Source organism: Neolamprologus multifasciatus, chromosome 16 (assembly GCF_963576455.1).
Source record: "Neolamprologus multifasciatus chromosome 16, fNeoMul1.2, whole genome shotgun sequence".
Lineage (NCBI taxonomy): Eukaryota > Metazoa > Chordata > Actinopteri > Cichliformes > Cichlidae > Neolamprologus > Neolamprologus multifasciatus.
The window spans coordinates 12,697,159-12,723,700 of NC_140454.1; positions in this window are offsets into that span (position 1 = coordinate 12,697,159).

Here is a 26,542-nt window from a genome sequence, read left to right on the forward strand (position 1 = left end):
ATGTTATAGGTTATATCATAGTTATTAAGGAAGTGCAGCAGGATGTTGTAGTTAAAATATAATTTATTTATTTTGGTCTAAAGTCCTCTTAGCTGTTACTTATTTAAGGGCTTGTACCTGTTTCATATGTACCAACACTCACAATAAAACAAATCCATACAGTAAATACAGGGAAAATACAAAAAAAGTTGTGGGTTATATTATCCAGTAAAGGGAGGCCTCTTAAAAAATGAGCATCAAGCTTAAAAAAAGAAAAAAAACCAAGAAAAAAGCATTAATTAGTCACAATGGAACAAAATCATCCCTCATTATCAGACTATTAGCTTTTGCATGGAAAAAGAATTTTCTCAATTTAATTTAGTAATGTCCTTTTCAGTGTCGTGTTTGTCCATGTTTTAATTTCCAGCTAATTTCCAGCTAACTGGCAAAATGATATTCAATTACTTAATTAAGTATGATCCAGCTGCGTGCCATCTCTCCACACCAGGGGCTGTCTCCCTGTGGGCTGCTGGTTTAAGCCTCTCTGCACTAATTATCACACTGACATTATCACACTGTACCTGGCATTCTCTGCTACCTTAAGCACTGCAGCATTATGGACTTTTAACCAGAGCATCATAATAAAAGACAGCATATTATGCGCAGTCTTTGTCTAAAAAGCATGACAAGAGCGTCCAGTTATCTCAGCTCATAGAAAAAAACCCATATTTTTTATGTATCCCAAAATTTCACGTAGCTTTTCATAACCCTTCTTGACAATATTTTGCAAATGACTGCTTAAGAGTTGAAAATTTCAGTTCTTTTGAATAAAACTCCTCTGCACTCGTTTCATAGTATGAAAAATACAAAAATAAACATGGTAGCAGTGAGACAATGAAGATGTTTGCTATTATATGCAGAGTCAAAGGGATGCTATAGATAACCTCAAAGAGACATCCTGTGAGCTGTAATATGTCCCATAAATGACCACACATAAAAGAAGCTCCTGTTCAGCAAACAGTGAAAAACAGTTTTCCTGCTCCCACCAGCTCCTACTGCATTTAATGGTGAGGCGTATACTCTATTTTCAGGCTCTAATAGGGTCTTCCATTTGGATGGGAATACCTAATTAAAAACAACTAGGGACCTAAGACGGTACACATAAAGTGTCCATCCCACCCATGTCTACCTGACAACTGACAGCCAATCTGATTAAAGGCTGATGAGAAGAGGGGCCTCTGCCGGCCGTCCACTGCAGGCCAAAAGTGATCACTATGGCGATGGGTAATTACTGCTGTCAACGCATTCTCCATCCTGCTGGCACCAGCTTGATTGCGCTCGGCAACAATGATAGACAAGCTTAGCACGCTCTCCACCAACCGCCACCACGCTCGTTCCCTCTTTGCTCTGTTTTTAGCTGACACGCAACGTTCACATGGCCACACAACACAGGGCAGTCATGGCATCCCAGCCCAGTTTTAATTGTTTCCCCTCTCCCTTCTTCATTTCTTCCCAGCCTCAGCCTCATCCCTCTGTTCCCTCCTCTGTTCTCCCATCTCCCTCTCCTCTCCCTCTCTCATGCGGACGGCTCAGAAGTGCAAGTGTTATTACATGAAACTCCCGCTGTAGCATTAATTGAAGGGAGATATGGTGGGACAAAAACGACGGGGGGTAGAGCATGTCCATTATCACTCCTGCTTTCAACAGGTCTCACATTTGGAAACTGCAAATTGCAAAAACTTGCAAGGGCAAAATGTTTGACATTATTTGATCTGCAACCATATGGTGCAAGCAGGGAGGGGGAGTAAACACACACACACACACAACACACTCACATACAAAAACAGATAAATAAGTAAACAAAAGGAGCATGAAATGCAGGAAACACGTGAGGAAATGTGGGCAAACAACTCAAGAAAATAATTATCTTTAAAGCAATTAATGAGAGGTTTTGCTTGCAATCGTATGTCAAGTGCTCCCCCACCCCTGACTAACTTCTCTTCTTGGTTGCCTCTCCTCTGCCTTGCCCTTGCTTCCTATCTTATGGTTGACTTTGACAATAGCCATACTGTGGATGCTAAACAGCCTATCCTGAAGTCTGGGAGGCAGGACTACAAGTTCACATTGAAAAAAACATAGCCTTCCTGCTAGCATTGTGACGGTTGATTTAAGTTAGCAGTATTAATGAAGCCGAGTGTAACTGGACAGGGCTTCCATATCCTCTCTTAATTACCTGGCTTTGTCTCTGCATGCTTGTCCTTAATCTGACCTAATGTGGCTAATAACTGAACTTGAAAACAATCAAAACAGCAATTAGAAACAACAGCCCAGAAATGCTGAATTCTCAAATTAATTCTGTGAAACTGTTGTTGCCTTTTATGACAGCGGGACATATTTAAATGACATTCCCGGTTTTGCAGATTAAAAAACAACTGTCAAAGAAAGTAAAAAAAAAAAGACAAAAGAAACAGAAAGAGGGGAAAAAGAGAACTGTAAGCGAAATCCTATAAAGAACAAAAGGGGTTTTTCTTCTAACACGGGGACAGAATCCTTTTTAATTTGCAATAAAAGTAGATTTCAAGAAAAAAGAATAAAGCGAATAACACATCAAAGATTGCGTTTGAACAGAGATTCTTATCCTCCCACGTTCACCGAATAACATTGTAGACCTTTGATACACTGACCAAATCATTTTAAAGAATAGAAATGTTTCTTCCTCCATGTTTTCCCCCCTTCATTTTCTAACACAAATACACCTTCAAGGAGGTCTTGTTAAAGCCTGTAAATTCCTTGAAAGTGGATGAAATTAGGATCTGCCTATTCCGGTTACTGTCCCGGCATGATACTGACAAAAACAGATGAGTGTTTCTCCTGAGGGAGAGGATTGTGGGTATGGAAGGAGTTAGCACTGCCTGTTATTGCAGCTGATCATAAAAGGCTACGTGCATGGGAATTCCACTGTAAAAGCTGGAAAATGTTTGCTCCTATAAAAACATGTTAATGCAAAACAGTTAGGTGAAAGACAAAGCTTAAGCATGGTTAATAAGGTCATAAAGTAGGTGAACTTGATTGTCCGCAGTGTGTTAATCAATGTAATTATTCTGTCCATATGCTGCTAAGAAAAATAAAAGGAATCAGAAACCCAGAAATGTATTCAGTGTTTTTTTTTAAAGCATAAACACTAATAAAACTTTAGTGATTGATAGAATATTAAAAAACTAACTGATAACATTAATTTTCCACAATTCCACTAAACCCTGACTGCAAACACACTGAGCAGAATTCTAAATCCTTGCTGATGTTTGATTGAATCGAGCCACCTCCTCTCGCTGGCCCCCAATGTTGCCTCGCTCCACCAATGGGGCACAGGCAAGCGGATTAACAGGAATCCTGAGAGGAAGTTTAAACAAGAGGAAACATTAAGTTTGAAATAAAACACAGGAAACAGGGTTAACTACAACTCCTCCCAGTCAGTGCCAGTGGTTCGGCTATTTTTTGCCCAATTATCCTTGGTTAACGGGATTAATTACTCTAAGTTCTTTTTCTTTTCTTCCTCTCAAAGCAAACGGGCTATAAATCCTTCTCTGTGCTACGCAGTCCAAGAGGGCCACTCTAATTAGCATAACAAGTTAGAAAAACATTATGGCCTTAAAGTGCTTTCAGAGAAAACAACCATCAGTAGTGCACAGGATGCAGGACTGGGGTTTAAGGGGGAGGGGGGGCTATATAATTGAATAAAATGTTTGGAGAGGTGAGAAGATGGGCAAACACAACTAAGGGTCTGACTTTCACAACAACGACCCTATGTCAGAGGTATTAACACACATGCACACAAAAAGCAGGCACCAGTGAACAGAGCGGAACACCAAGATTGGAGTATTTGAGAGCAATTTAAACAGAGAAAAACTTAACTTAATTAGAATAACTTGGACAACTTAGCCATATAAATATGGCAATATTTGTAAATCCAAAGTACAGAAAATTCAGTGCGGTTACGGCACTGTCGGCTCACCATCCATCGACTCGTGCCAAAACCCACACTGCAGAGTCTGAGGGCAAAAAACAGTCATTTTCTAGCCAACCTGTTTAGCATGAGTCCCACCCAGTCGTCTGCTTTCACTAACCTGTCCTGACAAGTACCCAGATTAACGTAATCTTATATCAGTGCAGAGGAGCAGAAGAGAACAGATGGACCCCTGTGCCCCCCACCCCCAGCCCTCCACCCCCTTCACCCAGCACACACACATACACACTAGCAGGCGCACAAGCAAATGCAAACTCTCTCACTCATAAACACACATATTAGACTTAGCTGCGGAGTGCTTAGCATGCAAAACCTGGGCCCCAGCCACAGTAATTAATGTTCTCCCAGCAAATTGCCACAGCTTTGGATGATGCTGTTTGGGGAATGTTACCCTGTACATTCATATGCTGTGTCTCAGCGAACACTGCGGTCCTGCTGGTGTGTATGCGTGTGCCAGTTTGGTCACTTTAGCATAAGAAAAAAAGAGCAAAAAAAAAATTTCATTTTTCATATAACTAAATAAATAAATAAATGATCATACAAGTAATTGAATAAGACAGTCAACAAGAGGCTGCAGGCTGGGGAATTGAATTTGGGATTTTTAACACTTGTCATCTGCTGTGTTGAAGTGAGCTTGTCTTTTTACAGTTTCCGTAGTAAATCTCAACAACTTTGCTAAACTGAACAGATGGGCTTGCTAATTAGCGGCGCTCAGGCTGTAAGTTTGTTTATAAAGAGAGAAAGGGTTCCAGACATCTTGACACATTTTATTAACATATCATACCTTAAAGCTATGCTTCTTGGTACCCACCAAGCTCTTTAGCTAAATGCGCACACACACACATGCAGAACCACACTTTCACACATGCACGTGCACTTTTATATAAACATGCCCATGTGCTTCAGTGCGCACACATACACTGTACCCACCAGGGAAACAATAAAAGTCAGCCTTGCGAAACGGAACACCCTGTATGTATGCTCATGAATATGCACAATTAACTCCATGTGTGTATGTGAGTGTGTCCGTGCATGAGCGCATGTCTTTACGGAAGTGTAATAGCACATTTTGCACATGAGTGTGTGTCCACTGTATAAATATGTGTGTATGTGACAGATAGTGTTTGTTTATGAGGGTGTCACTGTGTGTGTCATGCACATGTCCTTGCTGGAGCAATGGCATGCTTCTCTCTCCACCAGGCCCCCCTCCTAAATTCACCCCCTGTGGTTTTGTCAGCTTTCACTATTGTGTGTCAGGACACTGACACTAGATGATGTCCCAAGCAGACAGGGTCGGTGAGCTCCCAGAGGGGCCCAGAGTATTCAGCAGCGGTTAGGATGGACCGAGGCTCTATCGGTGCCATTTAAACCTCCTGCCGGGCCCCACTTAGGACACGGGCGACATCGTGGCACCCACCCACCCACCAGTATGAGGATGCAGTGAAATGTGAAAAACTTGCTTGAGAAGTACAATGACAGATAGACAGAGAACATTTCATTTGGCAGTACCTTATGATATGGCTGATATCACTGTTGCACACACACACACACCCCCAGACATACCACAGCCTGGTGTTTCAGCAGGCACATATTGCCATGGTGATCTTGGTTAAGAGGCTTACATTCGGCCCATGCGGATGGTTGCTGGGGGACACTCCCATTGCCATGGTGATGGCTACTGGGAGGACACTCACATTGCCATGGTGATGATGGCAGGAGCCAGGCATGCCAACCAATGAGATGATGGATAGATGCCATGCAGGAGGCAAAGGGAAAACGTGACTAGAATGCCCGCTTGTTATGTCTACTGCCAAGGAGACTTTTCATAAATCGTATCTTCCTACGTGGTTGCATCCAATGGCGACCAGCAGCTTTTGTGATGTATGAAATAACAATTACATTTTTAAGAAACACAGAAAATAACTTTTTAATCTATAAAGACACATGTCAAATATAGGGGCTACTCTAAAAAAATATATATATACATATAAAAGCTACATTACATATTTAAGATTGGGGATGACATGAATTATGGATAGGAAAAATGCAAACAAGGGGCTTTAAATTCTTAAATACTTCAGAGAAAACATAAATTTAGTACCGATGGATAAGTGTTGGAGACTATTTGTACTAGTAGTTGTATGTGAATTATGCATACCAGCTAATTCTATATTCCACCAGTAATAACAATAATAAAGAAGCGGCAAAGGAAAATGGATGGCAATCTGGTAATTTAGCTCTGGATAATAGCTAAAGCCATTTCGCCTGGCTCCCAGCAGAGGGAGGCTGGGACTGGGTTTAGGGCCAGCGGGACAGAGCTGGGAATCAAGGGACTGGGGCTGCCTGAAGGCATGGCCCAGGTCCAAATCAGGCCTAGTGTAAGTGAGTACCAAGAATTATTGTACGTGTGTTTACATGAGTATGAGCAACAGAGGAGGCGGGATAGAGCAGGGACCTCATGAGACCAAATCCATCCAGAACATAAAGTACACACATTTCTCGATTTCACCTGTCTCCTCTTTACTACTGAGATGTTTTTTTCTTGGATGCAGCGCCCTGCATGTCTTAAAATGCCTTCCCCAAGCATACAGCAACCAGCCAGCACCTAAAAGGTCATTCACAACAGCCCATAGAAACATCTCATCCAGCTTTGCCACTAATGCCTTAAACCCAAATGCTTGCACACACTTCCAAACACACACCAGAATGCTCAGATCGCTACATGTTGCTTGTCTTCTCTTTGTCACGACGGCGTCTCAGCCAATAAGAATCAGTGCCGACCGTTATCGCCGACCCTCAGGCAATGGGGCTTCAAAATTGCTCACTGACTGGACAAATCGTGTGTGTGCATTTCTGAGTGTATGCTCATGCACGAGCAACCAGGACGCACAGCTCAAAAAGGAGAGCTGTACTTTTGACTGCCTTAAATATTGCCTGAGTTGACGGGTGAGCTAAGATAAAAGATTTGCTTTTTTTCCCTTATAGAGTGACACACAATTCGGCAAAGAAAGAAAGTGTTTATAATGCATTCAGAGTGTGTCATGTCAACAAATTTGTCTCTGCATGGGCAGGAGCACCTGCCGGATACTATCTTATGGTGCACACGAGGTGGAGAATAATAGTGTTCACACTCATCCTGACACAGTAACACAATCACACAAGTACATAGCGTACTGTTTCCTGTTATGCAATACAAACCATAAGCTCTCTGTGGCTGAATATTATCATAAAGCGGAATCAGTTGCTAAAACATATTGCCTGTTACTCAAGCATTATCTATTCAATGATCCATACTCTGCAGACGTAGTATAACACGTTGTAAATATATATGGGACACAGCGTGATAAAAATCATGTCAGCTTGGGTTCAATAAAACCATTCAGCAAGACAGGAATGTTTTCTTAATATTTCACCCAGATGGGAATTAACTCAAACGCTGCAGCCGGAAGCGAGGGATCTCATACAAAAGCTAATAGAAAAATGAGCTGTCAATATAATATGAATGAAAGACACAGATGATGTCTCAGAATTAAATAATAGACCCCTTGAGGTTTAATCTACAGCTCGTCATGATAATTGTGTGTAAGCAGGAGCGGACTAGCAATAACACGCAGGAATTTGCTGTCAAGTCTCCCCACTTTGATTTACCAGAGTCAAACTGACACAACATGTTTGCTGATCAAAAAGAAAAACGATGGAAAGAAAGAGGAAAACATGTTAAAGTGTATTGTTTCATTAGCCAATATTTCAAGTGATGTAAAGACATTTTCCGAAGTCCTATCCCACCCTATGTTTATGTGCGCAGAAAGCAAAAATTTAAAGCAAAAATAATTAAATCGTGTTATTGTGTGACAATAAATGAGAATTTTATTATAAATAGTGCCAGCCTGAAGTATGGAATCCACATGTTGTTTTTCAAGGAAAATGCTTGTTTAGTGCTGAGCCTGGAATCTCTAATAAGAAAATATTAAAATTGCAGTGTTATTTTTTTAAATGTAAATATTTTTTAAATTTGTGGAAAAGCAAGACGGAAATTTTTTTTTTTAAATAAAAAAAGATAAGTTAGCACATGCTAGCTAGCTTGGTTCAGAAGCCACATAATTCACTGTGATATTAAATGAAATGCTAACATTTGCTAGGCTTAAAACAAAACGAGCTTAACCGAAAAACTGAATAATAAAATCTTTAGCGTGTCTTTTAGGATAACAAATTACACCATTCAAACAGATGAGTTTTATTCCAATATATAAACACTCCACGTCTCCATTGGTTATTTAGTTAATTTAAATTGTTAGCAATACATACCATGCTAGCATAACATACCTGTTCTTCAGTGATCTTACCTCTTTGTTACCGTCTTCATAATCTTTACATTTGTTCGATAGCAGCGTCAGCTAGCAAGACATGTTTCCCAATTACTTCTTGCATCATCAATACCTTCATCCTTCATATCTTAAGTTCGAATGGTGACTTACTCCTGCTCTTACAGGTTGGAATAGAAAGGAGTTATGTCATTCCTGGATCCAACAAAAAGATCCAAACATCTTGATGTCTACTTCATGCATATGCAAAGTAAGCAACATCGTTAGGCCACAAGTTGCATATGATACAAAAAGCACTAACCAATTGGAACTGTACTATCATATGGGCAACAGTAATTGTGGGCACTACAACAGGTACACTATACACCGGAATGTTGAGGAAAAAAATGGAATTATAGTAAATTTGATCTTAGCCATGCAGCTAACAAATGACCAGCATTTTTCTATTTACTTTATTTACTGAAACTGTAAAGGGCATATATATATATATATATATATATATATATATATATATATATATATATATATATATATATATATATATATTTAGATCAGTGGCAAATTGCTGTGCAACGGCAACACGAGACTTTGAGGAAATAAAACTGCTTAGTAATGTCTTTCCTTCCTTATAACACCTCTTCCAACATAAATAGAAGTAACTATGCGCGGTGCATTATTGGTGGCATGCAAATCAACCAACGTGGCCTTAAGGGATGATTCAGGGTTGCCTGACCCAGCATTAACTATAAGCTAAGTAAGTTGTACGGTGATTTTGAACGTGAAAGAACAAGATATTGTATCTTCTTTAATTAGAAACCTTTGAAGACTTTTTGATGCCTCACCACCAGCATATTTATCCCAAATTTTAAAGACTGCAAATTATTATTAACATAATGTGCTGTAAATATGGTCCTGGGCCTTTCCGAGTCCAAGCTTGGGGAATTTTTTTACAGTCCTATGATGATTATAATAGGTGGCTGTATAACATTTTTATTCAGCTTCATAAATATGAAACCACGCCGGACATAATGTAACATTTGCAATTCTTTTGTGATTTTATTTTAGCTTTCCATATACAAAGCCTTAGGGAAGGAAATATGTGTGGATTACACCTTTAAAGACACCCCCAAACTTGCCCAGCCCCTGAGGAGACCAATAGAGAGCTGTGTTACCAAAGTCCCTGCAGAGACAACAAACCATGTGAAGTGTGAAACCCCTCGCCAACATGAATTTAAGTTTTTAGAAACGTACATCAGCAAGAATGGAAATATTCAGGGAGAAAGAAGAGAACGGAGGGAGAGAGAGAAAGAACGGACAGACCGCTGTTTGACAAATATTGTGAGACGCGGTGGAGAGGTGGTGGTGTTTTCATTGCTGACATCAACATAAATTTTCCTGGCGCGGCTCTCCTTGCCCAGCATGGGCTCAGCACTGGGAAACTGGAGAGGAAATTCTCCGAGCCGCAAGGGAGTGGAATCAAAGAGCCGGGACTCTGAGACCTCTGACACACTGAACTCCTTGCTGACCCCACAGCGCTCTACCTTACTCACACACACGTAACAGACACGTACAAATGAGCTCACGTACCCAAAGCATCCAAGATCGACAGGGGGCTCAAGGTCAGATTGGCACAAACAAAACAGCACGTATACACCGCTTTCAAGACGATTTGGAATCAGCGGTCACCATTTCTTGTCTTTAGTGCCTGATCTAGCTGAAGACAGGGCATCTGTTTCCACCATCTGATAAGCTGTGTTTGTCAACTCTGTGGCTCTTGGGGGTGGCGCACACTGGCCCGCATCGGAGCTGTGAGACGTTCAGTGGTGAACCAAAGGTTCAATGAGCCTTATCTGAGGAGCCTCATTAAAACTTGACAGACACACACTCATACACAGATCAGTGTGTGCCATACTGAGCGCATATGCACACGCACACACAGACACACAAGCAAACACGTGTGGCTTGAGATAATGATGATGTAATTAGCCCTGATATCCTTGAAATGCCGGGTGCCAGGAAGTGGGGATATGCTTCATGTCATCTGCAGCGTCTGAGTCTGAATATGTGCATGTGTGAGCACACTATGCCGTCAGAGTTGTTGGAGACTGTACAATGAACATGATGGCCGCTCTATTCATCGCCACAGTGAGTAGGCTTTCCGATCCACCTCCTCCGAAAAGAAGCACATGCACAATGGTCAAAATAATGAGAAACTCTTCCACGCCATCGTACAAATACACAATCTGACAATTTGAGCAGGTGTGGTATAGGCAACTGCTTCACTAAAGGCATTTTTTGGAATTGGATTGCTGTCTGTGCCTGTTTGTGTGAGTGTATATATATATATATATATATATATATATATATATATATATATATATTTATTTATATATATATATATATATATATATTTATATATATGTTTGTGTGTGTGTGCATGTACACATACCTAAGACGTTCTTGATTAGGTTCCATGGCTGCATCCAGGGACCATTCTTGATTGGGCATCAGGTGAAAAAGGGTACAGCTGTCTAGACCCAAATGAATGCTGCTCCCTCTAACCCTGTGCGTGAATGTATGGGGGAGTGTGTGCATGTTTGTCTGTGGTTGTATAGCTGAAAAGTTCAGGGCATAGGAGGGCATGATGAGTGGACAAAGCCACTTTGTGAGATGCCACCATAAAAACACAGTCACTTTGAGAGGAAGGGCACAGAGGTGAAGGAAAAAAGGGGGTTTACAACACTGCTCAACCATGGCAAGTTGTTCAAGCCTTCTTTGTGTGTGTGTGTGTGTTTTTAGTTTTGCCCTGTTACCCACTCATTATCAATGGGACACAGGCAACATTCGCAGGGAGCAAAGATGGCTTTAGTCCCAATGCACTATTCTGTTATGGGTGTAAATTAAAAGATGACCTTCAGTATCCGTGAAACAGTCATTTTAGAGTTCTGATTGATTCCAAGGTTGTTGATAGATGTTGTTAAATGCATGATTTATTTATTTTTTGGCATTCCTTGCCTTATATGTGTCACCTTCTAGAGCAGCAACAAGGTCCCCAAACAGAGCTCAAAACAGACGCCAGGGCCCAATGAGGTCTGTCAAAGTGTGCAGGCTGTTTTAATCCACTCTGCTGGAAGTCGCCTCTGTAGGCGTGTGGGTATGTGTGTGCTGTGTGAATGTCTGGAACACTGGGCATGATAAGCCACAACAAGATAAAAGGTGGCTTGAACAATGATGTCATGGATTTCCGCAGATTTTCTGTGAGGTTGCCAAAGTCGCACATGAATGAAGCTAAGGCCGCTGAAATGCTTTGGCCCTCCAAAGTCCCTGTGGTTTAATAATGCAATAGCTACAAGATTAAGCAGCAATAAGACTGAAGATTTCTCTTATCCAAACCATATTAAACACCCTAATATGTTAGTGTGCCTCGGCATATCTTTCTGATCCTTACCTCTATATACTGGTAAACACTTGTTCTCTCCTTCCATCAAGGAGGAAAGAGGAGGGTGACTAGAGGACTCCAAATAATGCAATTAAACACTGACCGCAGGGTTCAGTGCTGCTTATCAATACACCCAGCAGGGGAGCAAAGACCAACTCAAACCAGGGCTTCAGCTGTCTGCTCTATGGAGGCAGGCATTTTTATTAGAGTCCTGCTATATGCTGCTTCCTTTAAAACTTGTCTGACACCTCATTACCTAAAATAAAACTGTAAAGCTACAATAAAAACTGAGCTATTAAGAGAAGAAGAATAAGTTATCATTAAATTTGGCCTAAACATTATCCATAGGTGTGCTGTGGGGCCGTACTCAGTGCTAAGGACAGGTGTGCTGTTCAACAAGTATGTCCCCTCTCTGCTGTGTTTCGCCGATGGCACAGCTGACCTCCGCGGGAGGCTTGTCTGAAGCAGAGCCAAACTGAGATATAGCACATCAGATTGGGAGCCCACAGAGCACATGAACCAGGACTGAACCAGGCCTCTGCCACACAGTCGCTCTCCCAGCCCCACCCGCCCCTTGGTCAGCCGCTGACAAACCCTGAGCCTCTCCCTGGTTTTCTGTTTTCCCCAACCTGGACGCCAGACACCTAGAGGATAAACCCACTCATACATAATAAACACTGGCCCCAGGGCCTGGTGTGTGATCTCATCATGAATGTGTCCTCTGTAGAAAGAAATGTGACAGACTGCAGCGAGGAAGTGTGTATCGGGGAGAGAGGCATGTGCAGATAGCTGCAAGGGTGCCAAACAGAGTGGTACACAACAGCAGCGTGCGTTCTCTGTTGCTCAGTATGCGATGCACTATTGGCCCTCAGTCATCTGCATAATGAAAATGTTCACTTTATAGGCATGGTTAAATTGACATAAGGCCTAATCAGGAGAAATTGCTATCTTTGGACTACAGGGTACCATTGGTGAAAGAAAAAGCTCTGGGAAGATGGGAGATTCAGTTACAGAGCCAAAAGGGCAAGGCAATGGCAAGAATGCAGAGTTTCACATACTCTCTGAGAAAATATGCCAAAATAAAAAAAAAGGAGGATTGAGAAATTGATAAAAGGGGAGGATTTTTTTTTTCTCTACAAAGCCTGACTGGAGTGATGAGTGATTCTAGACAAACAGTGCCGGAGAGTTTAGTGAACAGAGCCAAGTACTTGGGGGACATGAAAAGCTGAAAAGCCCTGGCGAGGTGGTCCGGCTTTTTCATCTTTCCGCAGGCTAAGGAATCAATGGGAGCAGGGAGCGAGGGCAGCGCTGGATGACTGAATAACTGACACGCAGTGAGAGAGGTGGTGTGAAAGAAGAAGAGTCATCAAGTAGAAAGGGCTTAAGACTTTATTATTGCGTTGCGTTATCCTCAGCAAATTTTCCACTGCTGCGGTTACCATGATTTTCCTCCTGCCTCCAAATCGTCATTACCATCTCTGCTACGATGCGTTGGCCTGGTGCCCCTGTGGAGTTCTGAACATCCTAGTTAGCTCCAGGCTGTCCCACGCAGACCAGAGTGGGCCTCTCAGAGGGAAAATAAGCATTTCAACAGCAGCTGGACAAATGGACTATTGAGACAGGTGGACAGCATACGGATCATGAACACACACACTAATAGCATGGCAGGATTACCCAAATACACATTTATTAATTAGGTACACATGAGTTATTCCACATGTGGCTGAAAAAGGCTTGCTCTTTGCTCTTGCTCTTTCTAATACGATGTCTTAATTTATATGCAGAAAGTGCCTTGCTTTTTAAGCCCTGTCCAAATCAAATGTCTATTTAAATATAGTTCTGTAAAACTAAACACATATTTGTACATTTAAAAAAAATAGATATATTTTTTTAATTACAAATCCCACAGTCGGCCAACTGTAAAGAACACACAGAGCCTACTATACAGTGTATATCAGCCAAAGCAATTAGCCAAACAGGGGCTCACAGAGGTGAGCTTTGATCACAGAACTGTGAAATATTTATGAAGAGATGTGATACATGAAATGAGCTTCGAGAATGAGTATCTGTGGGGGTCCGAAAGAGTTCCCCTCAGAGGGACCTTCAGGGGAGGACAACTGCTTGGACACACAATGCACTTACTGGGTCTAGCTCGCCATTCAAAATGAAGGGCAAGAGAGTCCAGACAGGCCTAAAATGGCGGCCTAGTTTTTTGAGGCACAGAGTGGAACAGACAGAGTTAATCCACGGTTTGGAACAGGAGTGGAGGCAGCCACGATGCTGGCAAGTGCCGTACCGGGGGGACATTGAGCTGTGTTCTCCGCTGACATGCTCAGTTCCACTTGGTTCCACTCAGACAGAACACAAGAGTTTTAACACACTCAAGCATGCACTAATTAAAAATCTACACTCTACATCAGTGCTGCGGCATTCAATATGCTTAATTAATTCATCTATACATCACTTCAGCATACGGCGGACCCTAATTTTTAGACACAGCCAGAACACAGCATTCTACTTGTAACTGTTGCATTCAATGTCAGTACCAGTTACACAAAATATTCATTTTTTTCCCAAGTCAGACTCAGCATCTAAGTCATTGTCAGTTCCTCCCAAATTATCGCTGGTATCAAAATCATTACAGCTCATTTCATTTTTCTTCCTTTCAATCTGTGGCTCATCTTGCAGAGGGTTTTGTGTAAATTATACATTTCGCCCACGATTAATGTTAACCAGGTTTGTGGAGAGCAGCCCATCACATCACACTTACACCTTTACTTAATTAATTCACCCTGAGAGACTTGGGCAAGGAAATAGTTTTACTATCCAGCCCTGGTTCTAAGCAAATTGCCCCTGGAATATTTTCACACTTCAGCATGGTGAGGAACTTGGGATTCTTCATGTAACCCTGCTTCTTTAGAGTGTGTTAGATCAGATGGGAAAGAAATATTAATCATTCCTGTGATTGTTCCTTCTGACATAAGTAGAAAAAAAGGACCAGCTCATACAGTTTTTGGTAAAAATCCAAAATACTGCAAATACTGCATACAGACATGGATCCATGCAATCATGCAGATTTACATGACCTGCTACATGAAAAGAACAAAAAAAAAAAACTATGCAAAATATTGTTTATGGTTTTTTCCAGGTGTAAGAAGAAATTTGCAAAGTATTTGCATTTTCCCTTGTGTTTTCCTTCTTTTTCACTATGCACTAATATATAAATAGATAAACAACTTTTCAGGGCAAAAGAGTGGAGATTCAAGCTGAAACCATCAACTTTTATTTTTACTTATTTCAGGCAAAAACACCTTTAAAAAAGGGGACACACACACAAATGTTTGTGGATGCTCAAAAACTGTTTTAAATGTATCTGTTTTAGTGTGGACTTGCCCTCAGATGTCTCTCCCTCACTCTCGCTGTCTGTCTCTCTCTTATCTTTGGCTCAGCTTGGTGCAGAGGGCCCCAGCCCAGGTTTTCTGTGCCTCTGGACAGGCCAGGTCCCCTTGAAGCAAGCCCACAGCATTTCTCTTCTGTTTGTTGAGAGAAAGTAGAAAGGAGAACCTTGTACATGACCCTCAAATAGGCTTTTATTCTCCGTTCATGGAGCACAGTTCACGTGAACTCCCTCGCTTTATGTCACACTCTTTATTTAACCCTAACTATTTGCTGAGTTTCTGCTAAAAAATCCAATTAGGTTAATTCGAAACAGTCCTGGTGTGAGAACTTTATCCTTTTGGTGCAGAGATAACTAACCTAATTAGGACTAGACCTCTATCTCTTTCCTCTTTGAGCCTGCAAATTAAGGAAAGAAAAAGAAAACTTGTCAGAGATAAGGGTTGAGATTAGATTGCTAAAGCAAACACTGGAGGGAGAGGCTGCATCTTTAAATGCCCTGAAATTGTTTAGTACCCTTTCAACTCCAGGTTTTCACACCCTCAATTCCACTAGAGGGATATGCGGGGAATGGTAAATGTAATATAATTATTCTAAATGATAACAAAAACACCACATATTTAGCATTTAGAGCAGTGGGGTCACAAAGAGAGTAACACACTTAGACCACCTGTGAAAGTAGCCTGTGATTGATTGTGTTTTTATAGAAAGCCTTTAAAGTTGCTGGAACATGTGAGGCAACATAAGGGTGGTTTTATTCAGCTGAGTGAAACACACACACACACACACACACACACACACACACACACACACACACACACACACACACACACACACACAGAGTAAACACAAACAACAGGCCTGCTGAGTTTAGTTTACTCCTATCAGCTGGCTCTGACCAGCCACACAGACCACCCTGACTCCTCAACTCCTCACTCTCATTGGGACAGGAAGGGGGATGGGGGTGAGGGGGTGCTGTGGGTGGGGATTTGGATTAAGGGGGGATGGGTGGAGCTCGGTGCATTGGTTGAAGAGGGCCCTCCACCAAATTAAAACCCAATCAATGTGAATCTCACTCGGCCTGGTCAAAGCCCCTTTCAAACTAAAGCTTTTCGCGGTGAGGGGGACCCCCTACTCACCACCTTTTTCAGTCACCCTCAGTGTAGCCCCCCCCCCTTCCTGCCCAACCATCAGAGCATATACCCCCCCCCCCACACACACACACACACACCCGCCCGTGCCCCCCCACACCCTGCTCCGACTCCAAACTCAACCAGGCTATCATGGAACACTGACGTGATGTACTGACCTTATATTTGTCTACTCCACACCAGGAAAAGCAACCACAGCAGACTTAACTTACAATTACAACAGGGATTAAATCCTGCACTAAACCAACCTGATTACATTAATTAAAAGGGTGTTATAGTATTTGCTTTGAGAGATGTAAGGAAGCAGTGCAGGCAGAAAAAAAGGGATTTTTTCTGTCAAGACAATTCACCAATTTAGAAAGTGGTGTGTTTTTTAATATACTTACCAATTTTTTTATTAATACTATTATTTTGTAAATTGTAGCTTAAAGCGATTTCGTCTTTAAGAGTACACCTTGAATGAATAGACACACTTCCCTTTTGTAGCTCCGGGGTACCGCATATGAATAAGGGTAAATTCCCCACACTGTGAATTCAAAGGAGGTATAAGCAGCTTTGATTTATTTATAACTCGTTGCATTGTTTCATTTTGGTACGGAGTGCCAGAGCGAGAGCAAAACTGTCCTAATGCAAGTGCAACATATAACTTGCATCGTGGAATTAAGCTTCCACAACATGCTTTCACTCACACACTCACATGCAGACACACATGCACATACACACACCACCTGCTGAAGCAGAGATGGCGAGAGTCCTTACTGGCTGAAGCCTAACAGTGGGGAACAATTAAACCAAATCCCAGCCTTTGATCACTTGGTCATGTGAACATGACAGGTGACCATATGGCTGATAAAATGCAAATGATAATTGGTGCTTAAACTCTCTAGATGTATACTTCAACAAGAAAAGGAAATGAAAATAAAGCATAGATGCCTTTTAATGACTTTTACTTAAAAACAACAAATCTTTCTAGGGTTGATGAATTCCCCAAGTGTTTATGAGGTTATTTCTTTATATTGTTTTTGCTTTATAATCTGTTTTAATTCATATCTGGCTCTGTCAATGTGTTCTTTATGTGGACAGATTCCAGAAATCTATCTCCGGAATAGAGAGAAAGCACACAAAGACTCCATACAGTGATGCAAAGACAAAAAGCAGCACAAGATCATTTGACTTTTATAGCTGTATGGGCAGACAAGAAGGAAGAGGAACATTCACCATCACAAACAATTGCTAGCAGATGCTGGAGCTGTTGTTACTGAACAGCACAGGGGTGAGAGAATAGGAGCTGAGGTCACGCATATATATGTGGAAGGATGCAGCAGAACACATCTACTGTGCAAATGTAACGGCACCGAGCGCTGGGTAACTCGCTCGCTCTGACTGCCACATGCAAAAACACCAGCAAATAAATACAAACTCACCCCTTGCAGTAACGCAAACACACACACACACACACACAGAGTGAGAGTGAGAGAGAGCAGAGAGTGATAAAGGCCCAGAGGCAGTTTCCATCTAGTAGCAGCAGGGGGAGCAGCTCCACTATTGTTCTGACTGGATCCAGGCCCGGGGCACTGGGTTGGGAAATGTTTGTTCAAAAACTGCATTTGTATACACAAACTTACAAATGTATTCAAGGGAAAGGGATGATGGGTGCAGGAATACAAAAAAGAAAAAAAACAGCAGACTACAAAGTGACTTGGTCTCACAGTTGTATTATTTCCCTCCCCGTCTTTCTATTCCTTGTCTCTTTTGTCCCTTTGTTTGGGATCTAAAACTTAGTGAAAGCAGCACAAAGAAAAGTACAAATTGAAGTAAAGTGAAGTTTGTTTGTTTGGGGGTTTTTTCCTTGCAGAAGACGGGCTTGGTAAATTAACAGAAAAAATATAAATGGAAGCCTCCAGAGGAAAAGAAAACTAACAATAAAGTTATCCGGTAATTTGGTGTAGAGCCTTTGTGCCACAGAACCCCACTGTCATTCAAAAATGATTAAAACACTACATTTCTATATTATAACTAGATAAGCGGCGTAAGGGGTACTGTCTTATTTGTTCGTGTTTTCAGATCTTTACAGCACAGCATGATAGCATTTTAGTGAGACTGTTTCTTCAGTACTAGTTGAAAAAACAAACAAACTTTGACATGAAGGTTAAGATTGTTTAAAGTGAAAGGAAGATTTTTTTTTCAAAGTGAGGCCCAGACTTTTAAGAGTCCCCTTAGTTCTTTATTGTAAAAGTGAGACATATGTTGTTTTCTAATTGCAGGTAAAACCACATGTTATTAGATTATGAACTGAAGAACACAGAAACAATGGACATCCTGGCATCGTTTCAATACATGTTGGGCCATTTTATCTCTGTGTGTTGTTAACAGATTATAACTACCATGTTTGATTATCCTAATTCCTGTTTGAACCTCTCGCTCAACAATCATTGGTTTGGGTCCTCGTAGTGGCTTTGTCCCTCCTTCACAGTTGTGTGAGGACACTTGTGGTTAATGGCTGTTAACAGCACAAGTGTTAAAGCACCCAAATGTAGACAATTACAGAGGCGTTGTGCCAGAAAAGACGGATGACTGGTGTTGGTACAGAGAAGGGTGAGCCTTTATTCAGCGGCTCATACGTTTCTTTTCTTAAGCAATGTCTTGAGCTGAAAATAGAGTTTAACAGGCCACTTCACCTCAAGGGCCATTGTGCAGCAAATGCTCATGTGGACAAAAAAACCCAAATCCTCTTAAAACTAAAGACATTCTTACCACAGTCTGAAATGGCCTAAGAAGTGTACATCATGTTTTTACAATAGGCTCGATTTTGTATTCTTCTTTTACTGTATACCTACTTGCTGAAGGTGATACGCACCAGTGAGAGAAAGTTGGAGCAAACAGTCTGAGTGAAGAATAGATGGCAGTTCAGCAGATGACATCACATAGAGCCTGATTGAAACATGCACATCCCCATCAATCTCCTCCTTCATTTTTGCCATCACTCTCTCCTCCCTGCTGCACAACAGACCTGAGTCATTTGACACTGGCCTTCTGTGTGTGTTTGTGTGTCCCCTTGCCTCTGACTGGACCTATCACCTTGACCACTACAGCAAACCAAAGCTAGGCTGACCTTGGTTTTTCCATTACCCATTAATTCAGTGTCTTTCTGTCTATCTCCTACTCAAAACCTTCATCTCTCAACCTTGTCTCCCATGGTTTAGGTTGTGGACACACACACATGCGTGTGTGTGTGTGTGTGTGTTTGTGTGTGGTCTCCCATGGTTAGGGAAGCGTGCACGTGTCAGGTCCAGTGAAGGTGACACCTTATGCCTCGTGCCGAGATAATGAAGGCTTTAACTTTACAACTCAAGCATATCAGATTGCTGCACCCCAGTCCCTCAGACATGCACCCACTACATGAGTGATCTGAATGGGTCGCCACCCTCCATTTCATGTGCACTGAGCAGTGTGCACTGTAAAATCTGCCAAAAGGCCTCATCATCATAACCATCACTTATTTCGGAGTGGGCTTCAGGATCGGGTTTAGTGAGACATATCACAGCACACATGCCTGCAACGATACACACACCCTTCGAGGAGGGCAGCTGAGGAGTTGCATACTGTTTACCAACTGTTACGGCAGCCTGAGGCAGGGAAGAAAAAAAAAAATAGCAATCCTGCGTGCATAACCTCAGAACATGTGAGAGTCAAGATGTCAAAAATCATTCACATACTTCACTACTGGGCTAATGTGGTGAAGAGAGAGAGAGAAAACACCCCATCCCTAAAATTCCCTTACTACTTCTCTCTTCTCTCCTCAACTCACCTTTTCCTCCCCCGTCATTCAGAAAGGGTTCTTTCCATAATAAAAGGAACCTGTGGAACTAATCCTTGCAAATCTCCTATGCTTTCTGTCCTATACCTCCAGGCAACACAGCACACTGAAATCCTCCATTTGCATGCCTAAACTGCACTAACTGTGAATAAACCCTTTTAGCTGCTAATGTAATAACATCTCCATTTCAGGAAAGGAGCAGGGGGTTAGCGGGCTCTCAGAGATTCAAGCAAACTCGCCCCTCTCCCTCCTCTCGCCTTCTCTCTCTCTCTTCCGCTCTCATCCCTTAGCCCCTGCAGTACAATAGGCCTGGCATACAGATGCAGCTAGCGGCCTGCCTTATCAGCCACATATAGTTAGGGTCAGCCTTAAGGAAGGGGGGCCCTGATGACAAGCAGATAAGCAAGCGCACACAAGCCTCACTTCACCTTGGAATTGTAAATAAAAGTGTTGTTGAACACGATTTTAGCGGGTTACAGGTGCGTGTTGTTTAAAAGCAGCAGACAGATTTCTAAACTGAATGATATTTACCGCTTATTAAGGCTTAACGGGCAAAAGTGAACTTTCACTAAATGCAGTGGGTTACCCGGAGGTGTTTATCTGATCATGTTCAGGAGTTAATACACAAATAGATACCCAAACAATAGCAGTGTTGTATCTTTGTGTCACTGATAAAAGAAAATAGATTAAAAAGTACGTCCTACAGCACAGCGATTAATACAGAATAGAGAAATCCACTCAAACAGCGCTTCATGACATTTTACAGGATCTAATTGGCCACTTCCACTCCCCATTTCTCAGCAACAATAACCCACGGAGCACCATCACTGCCTTTCATCTTTAACTGAATTATATTAACACTGTTAAGTAGCACAGAGGCCACTAAACACATTTGCTTCACCACACACAGACTTGTAGAGATACATAGCATTATTTTCCACAGTCATATCAAGATGAGGGTGAGAACACATTGCAACCTCCCGTTTTCTTCTCTCTCCCCCCCCCCCCCCCCCCCCCTCAGAGCAGACAGCAGAGAGATGCCAAGATATGATTTTAATTGTCCAATTACATAGAATATAGCTGTTCCAGCCCACCCTGAACTCGGTACTCCTCCCAAAATTCTGTATTCTTTTTCCTTTTTTTCGAAAGATCAGTTTGGTTGTAGCAATGATTTTTTTTCTTCTTCTATGAATTAGGGCTTACACAGTGGAGATAACTGAGACATCGCACACATTTCCTCCTCTGAGAGCTGGTGTTCGCTACCTCACAGAGTTCACATGAATAATTTTAACATCAAAGAGAATTTCTTGGAAACCATCTGATCAAGCTGTATCATACATCGCAGTGACATGTCTATAACACATCTTGCTCTCTCTCTTTCACTCTCTCCCTTCATCCTCTCATCTCAATCTCCCACGCACGCGCGCACACACTCGCACACATACACACACACACACACACACACACACGCAGTGACTTGCCTAACATACATTGGTATTCTACGAGTGTAAGGGGGAGATCCAGTTACTTCAAAGAACCCATTTCCACTACTACTACTACTACTACTAATACTCCTTACAGACATGGCAAGGCATCAGCCCTGAACATGAGTGCTGCTGCCGGTGCTTCACTCAAAGTCAAAGGCATGCAGTACAGGAGAAACTGAGCACTATAACCCATTCATTGATACATCTGTTACAAAAATTGTTTGCAGCCAATGCATTCTGCTGACCCATTTTCTTTTCATGCATCCAGCTGAGTGTTTTTTTAAGTCATAAGCAGCCTTGCACTGCATCTACTCGTGATCCACCTGCCTCCTCATGTTCTCCTCCATATTCAACACTTTACCTATATGCATCCATGTTCACACGGGACAATAGGCAAGGACAGAAACACAACTTCGTGATACAGGATGGAGAATGGTGATGCAAAACTGGTTCTTCTTGATGTTTGATGACTAAATAAATGAACACGCATGCATGCACGAGTGGAAGGGGGAAAAAACACTGAGGAGGAACAGCTTGTAGCTCTGCTACTCATTCAACCAACCAACCAACCAACCAAATGCCAAGCATGCACCAAAAAAAAAACACACATGAAAAAGATGAACTTATTGAGGTCTCTATTTCCATGGCAACACAGAATAGTTTTGATGATGTTCCTTCCCAGTCGGCAGGCAGGGCTTGGCCAAATCACGGCACAGATTGGTGCTCCGTGGCTTGTTACTAAGGGTGGGTTTAAAACGTAGAGAGAGAGAGAGAGAGAGAGAGAGAGAGAGAGAGAGAGAGGCGCAGATGGTTGGAAGAATTGCCACTTTGAAGAAAACCCCAACCCACACTCACAACTGAGTTCTGCAATATTGATTTGAATGGATGGAAGGGAAGAAAACCTAGTGGCCTATGAATAAGTAAGTAATGGATAATATGGGCTAAATCAAAAGCCATTCAAACTGAATTGGATATGCGTTCTCAATGATGCAGAAGTCCAGTGTGTCTTTCTCTCTACATGAGGGCACAGCAAACTACAGTACTGAACCGTACTGTCAAGCCTCCTCATGTCATGTCGCTAATATTCTCCAACTAAAAAGCACAGAATAGAGACAGAACAGAAAAAGGGAAAATCAAAAAAGATGAAAACTCTTAGCTGAATGAGTCTCATTTAGATGAACTAAACCTCTTTGCTCAAATTGTGTAAATTATTAATCAATATTTTACGTCAGAAATGCTAGAGAAAATTTATTAAAAATGATATTTTGATCGGCAGAACCACTCACCAACGTGAATATCACAGTAGTCGCACCACTACTACAACTTATTAGATTCCTGCAATGACTGTTGGCTATTTTGTTTGGCTTTTAAAATCTTAATCACAAATTTCTTCACAGCACTTGAGAGGCTTCAGTTCTTTTTGAATAAACATCACACACTCATCGGGGGTTTTAATTTACCCAGCAGGAGAACTTGTGCTAAATACTGTGTATTTGAAAAATGAAACTCCCCCAAACTTCTTAATCCCCCTCACTCTCTTTCTGCCCCTCTTCTCCTTTCCCTCTGCAGAGAGGAGTACCACAAACTGCAGGAAACAGCGTATGAGCGCAGGGCCCTGCCAGGCCCCGGCTAGCTGTGATTCGTGTTCGACATGATGACACTGCTGTTCAGACAGACACAGCTGAAGACGTCGGGTTGATAGCGTGGCACCATTTACACTAGCGCAAGCTCCCGCACGCCATCCCTCTGTCACCTCCCCTTCCCCTCACCTTTTCAGCTAGCCCCCTCTTTCACTTTGACCCCACAACCCTAAATCCCCCTAGCACACGGCAACATGGCAGACAGGCAGCCACGCAGACAGGTGACCGTAAACAATTAATCAACATTGTGACACCTCTACATCTGCCAGGCCCAACACGGGGAGGGGAGCTGTCAGCTAGCAAAACAAAGCAGCCCCCAACACACACACACACACACATACACAAACACAATCATGTTGGTGAGTGACTCACTAGCACATAAAGAATGTCACTCACAAAACGTGGAAGCTTGTAGACATGAAATATTTACCACACACTGAAGAGGGAGTGACATGACATGCAGCGTTTAACAACTGATTTTTTTTTGCCTGCTACGTGTCAGTGGATGCCACTTTCAGCAAAATGTGTCAGAGTTAAATATTTAACAAAAAATTATACAGATAATATTTTATGTATATACTACTACTGTCTCATGGCTCGTGTGTAGGTAAAAAAAACTGTGTTGAGGTTTTTTAGCTTCCAAATAATAATACTAAAGTCACTTTGAAAGAAAAACAAAATGTTAAGAGTCAACCAGCAGATGTGCTTTTCATCCAAACACACCCAAGAAATAAAACTGCTTTGCACGTATTTTATAGAAAACAGGTTAAGTGAATAAAGCTCACAAATGATAGCAGTTTTTTCTTATTTTGGTCGTTTTTGTTACCTGTAACCTTCTCTGATTGTTTCCTTTTGTTTTTATTTTTTATTTTTATTTTTCTAATTATAAAATATAAAGGTCCTCAATTACATCTTTATGCCTTTGCTACAAGGCACATTTTTGTCCTTAAATGGTTCTTAAAGTAAAAATCTAAATAAAAAAAGAAGCTTGCTAATCAGCGTTAGCTTGAATTTTGAATGAAAAGCAAGCATTAAATGCAAAATTTCCACAAAAAGCTCTCCCTATTCAAATTGATATACTCAAGTTTTTGTTTTCACCTTATAACATGAACCCCAATATGAATACAATCTGTTACCCTGCACAAATAATTGTTTATCTTGCCAGTGTTTTTTCCTGATATGTCTCTATTGTCTTAATTAAACTCCCCCATGCACTAAAGTTGTCCTGCAGGCTAAGAAATAGAAGTGGATAGTGTATTTATATGGATAAGTGTGGCTAACAGGTGATGAATGTCACAGCCACTGGTGGCCTATTGTCACCGAGAACAAGGACAATATGAGAGGAGATGGAGAGGTCAAAGATGCAAAAGCTTTCAAAAGTTATTAAAGTTTTAAGCCACTGCTGACTTATGTCATCCATCAATACAAGGTAGCAGCTCTGATGCAATTCTGCATGGGAATATGTGCAAAACTGCTGTTCAGGATGATAATGAATAATTTCAGGAATAGCATTTTAAAATGAAAATGTTCTAATATTTTTCCTATTTACATAGCTTTTGGTGTCATTTCACTGCATGTCTATACTGTGTATATGTTGGGTCTTGCTAACACCAAAATGCAGAGGGGTATGCCCCTGCACAAACACTCCTGGGGAATCTAATAACAATACTGTGGTCCTGGGGAGCCACAGAGCTGCTAGAGCTGTCAGGCCTTTTGTTTCAAGGGGCCACTCATTACATTACAATCCCAAAGATAAGAATCCTTTGGGGGGTACATAAGGCCGTGGAGGAAGAGGTATTGTTCTTCACAACATGCACACCTCTGTGCTTTTGCAAACCTGCAGGAAATGCACTCTTATAAAAGGATAAATGGTAACAATACGGAGATGTAGGCAAGGGCACTGTGCACCTGGTGTTAGGAGTAAGGGAGGACAAAAAAAGAGAGGAGGGGACTGAGGAGGAGAAGAGAATGGGAAAAAAAGCTAACTTGGATTTAGATTAACCTGCCATTTTCATAAAAGTAGTCATTATGCTGCCAGTAGGAAACTTGTGGGATGAGAGTTGAAAGCAGAGGAGTAGAACACAAATCTCTAATTTGATTTTTTTCTTCTTTTTTATACAGAATGGTTATCCATTTTTGCGAGGTAGGTGATGAACAGGTGTACAGTTGTGGAGGAGATGTTTACACTGGTTTTAGGTTTGGGGGACTTGTTTGGCGTTTGGGTTTTGACTGCATCTCACACATCAAATTGAAGCAAAGTGTAACATGTGAATGTTGTGACAAATAAGAGACACATGACAGAAAGCAGAAGTAGGTGAGAATTGGGAAGCAAAGGGAAGGTTTCCCTGGGGAATGCGTGTGAGTGTGTGCTTATATATAAATAAAACTGTGTGTTCAGATCCTGCATGTATGTGGAAGTTGCTGGGGTTTTTTATAGCTGCTGAAAATGATAAGAGCAGCGTTACATTTTGGGTCATCATTATGGAAGCACTTTTAGCATTTAAAAAACCACAAAGGCATGCTCCTGTAATCGTTTTAATGTGATGAAATCCTAAGTGTCCATAACTCTTTCACTATAGTCTGTCTCACATTCTCCATGGAGACAAGGGTGAAGTAAGGCAAAAAGCTTTTCAGGAGCTTTTAGAAGTGAAACACTAATCTCCTAACGATTATAATTACGTAAGGAAAACTACCCTTATTCACTGGTGATTCTGCTGATAGCAACCTGGCTCATACAAATTGCATTTAATCTATACAGTACTAAAGGAGTTTGGCAGAAATCAAAGCACACATTTAGGAAGATATAGTGGATTCAGATAAAAGCTAATAATATTATGATCACTGCCTCAAGTCACTTCACTTTGATATATTTAAAGTGATGTAAGTCTAAAAACAGAACAGCCAAAGCAGTAAAAAATTTGTAAAAAGCCTAAACCATACCTGCTTGAATGAAGGAATTCAGTCAGAGCTTCAATATTTGAACTTGCACTTAAGCTCTATTTTTCCTTGACTAACTGCTACAGGTACCAAGAAATAAAAATACAATCTATTCATTCATTTGCTTTAAATTTGCTTTTATTAATAAGTGGTGATGCGCTGCTACATTTCCGTATCTGGCCAACTTGCTGGAAGTCGGTTCCTCAGAAAAACAGTTCAACCTGAAAAGGTTTCCTAATCTAGCACAAGTTTGTTTGACACGGTGTGCAAGAACCAAAGATGCGCGTTTTCTCTCATTTGGTAGGTGCGTCAAAAATCTTACTCAGTCAGCAGTCACGTGAATACACACC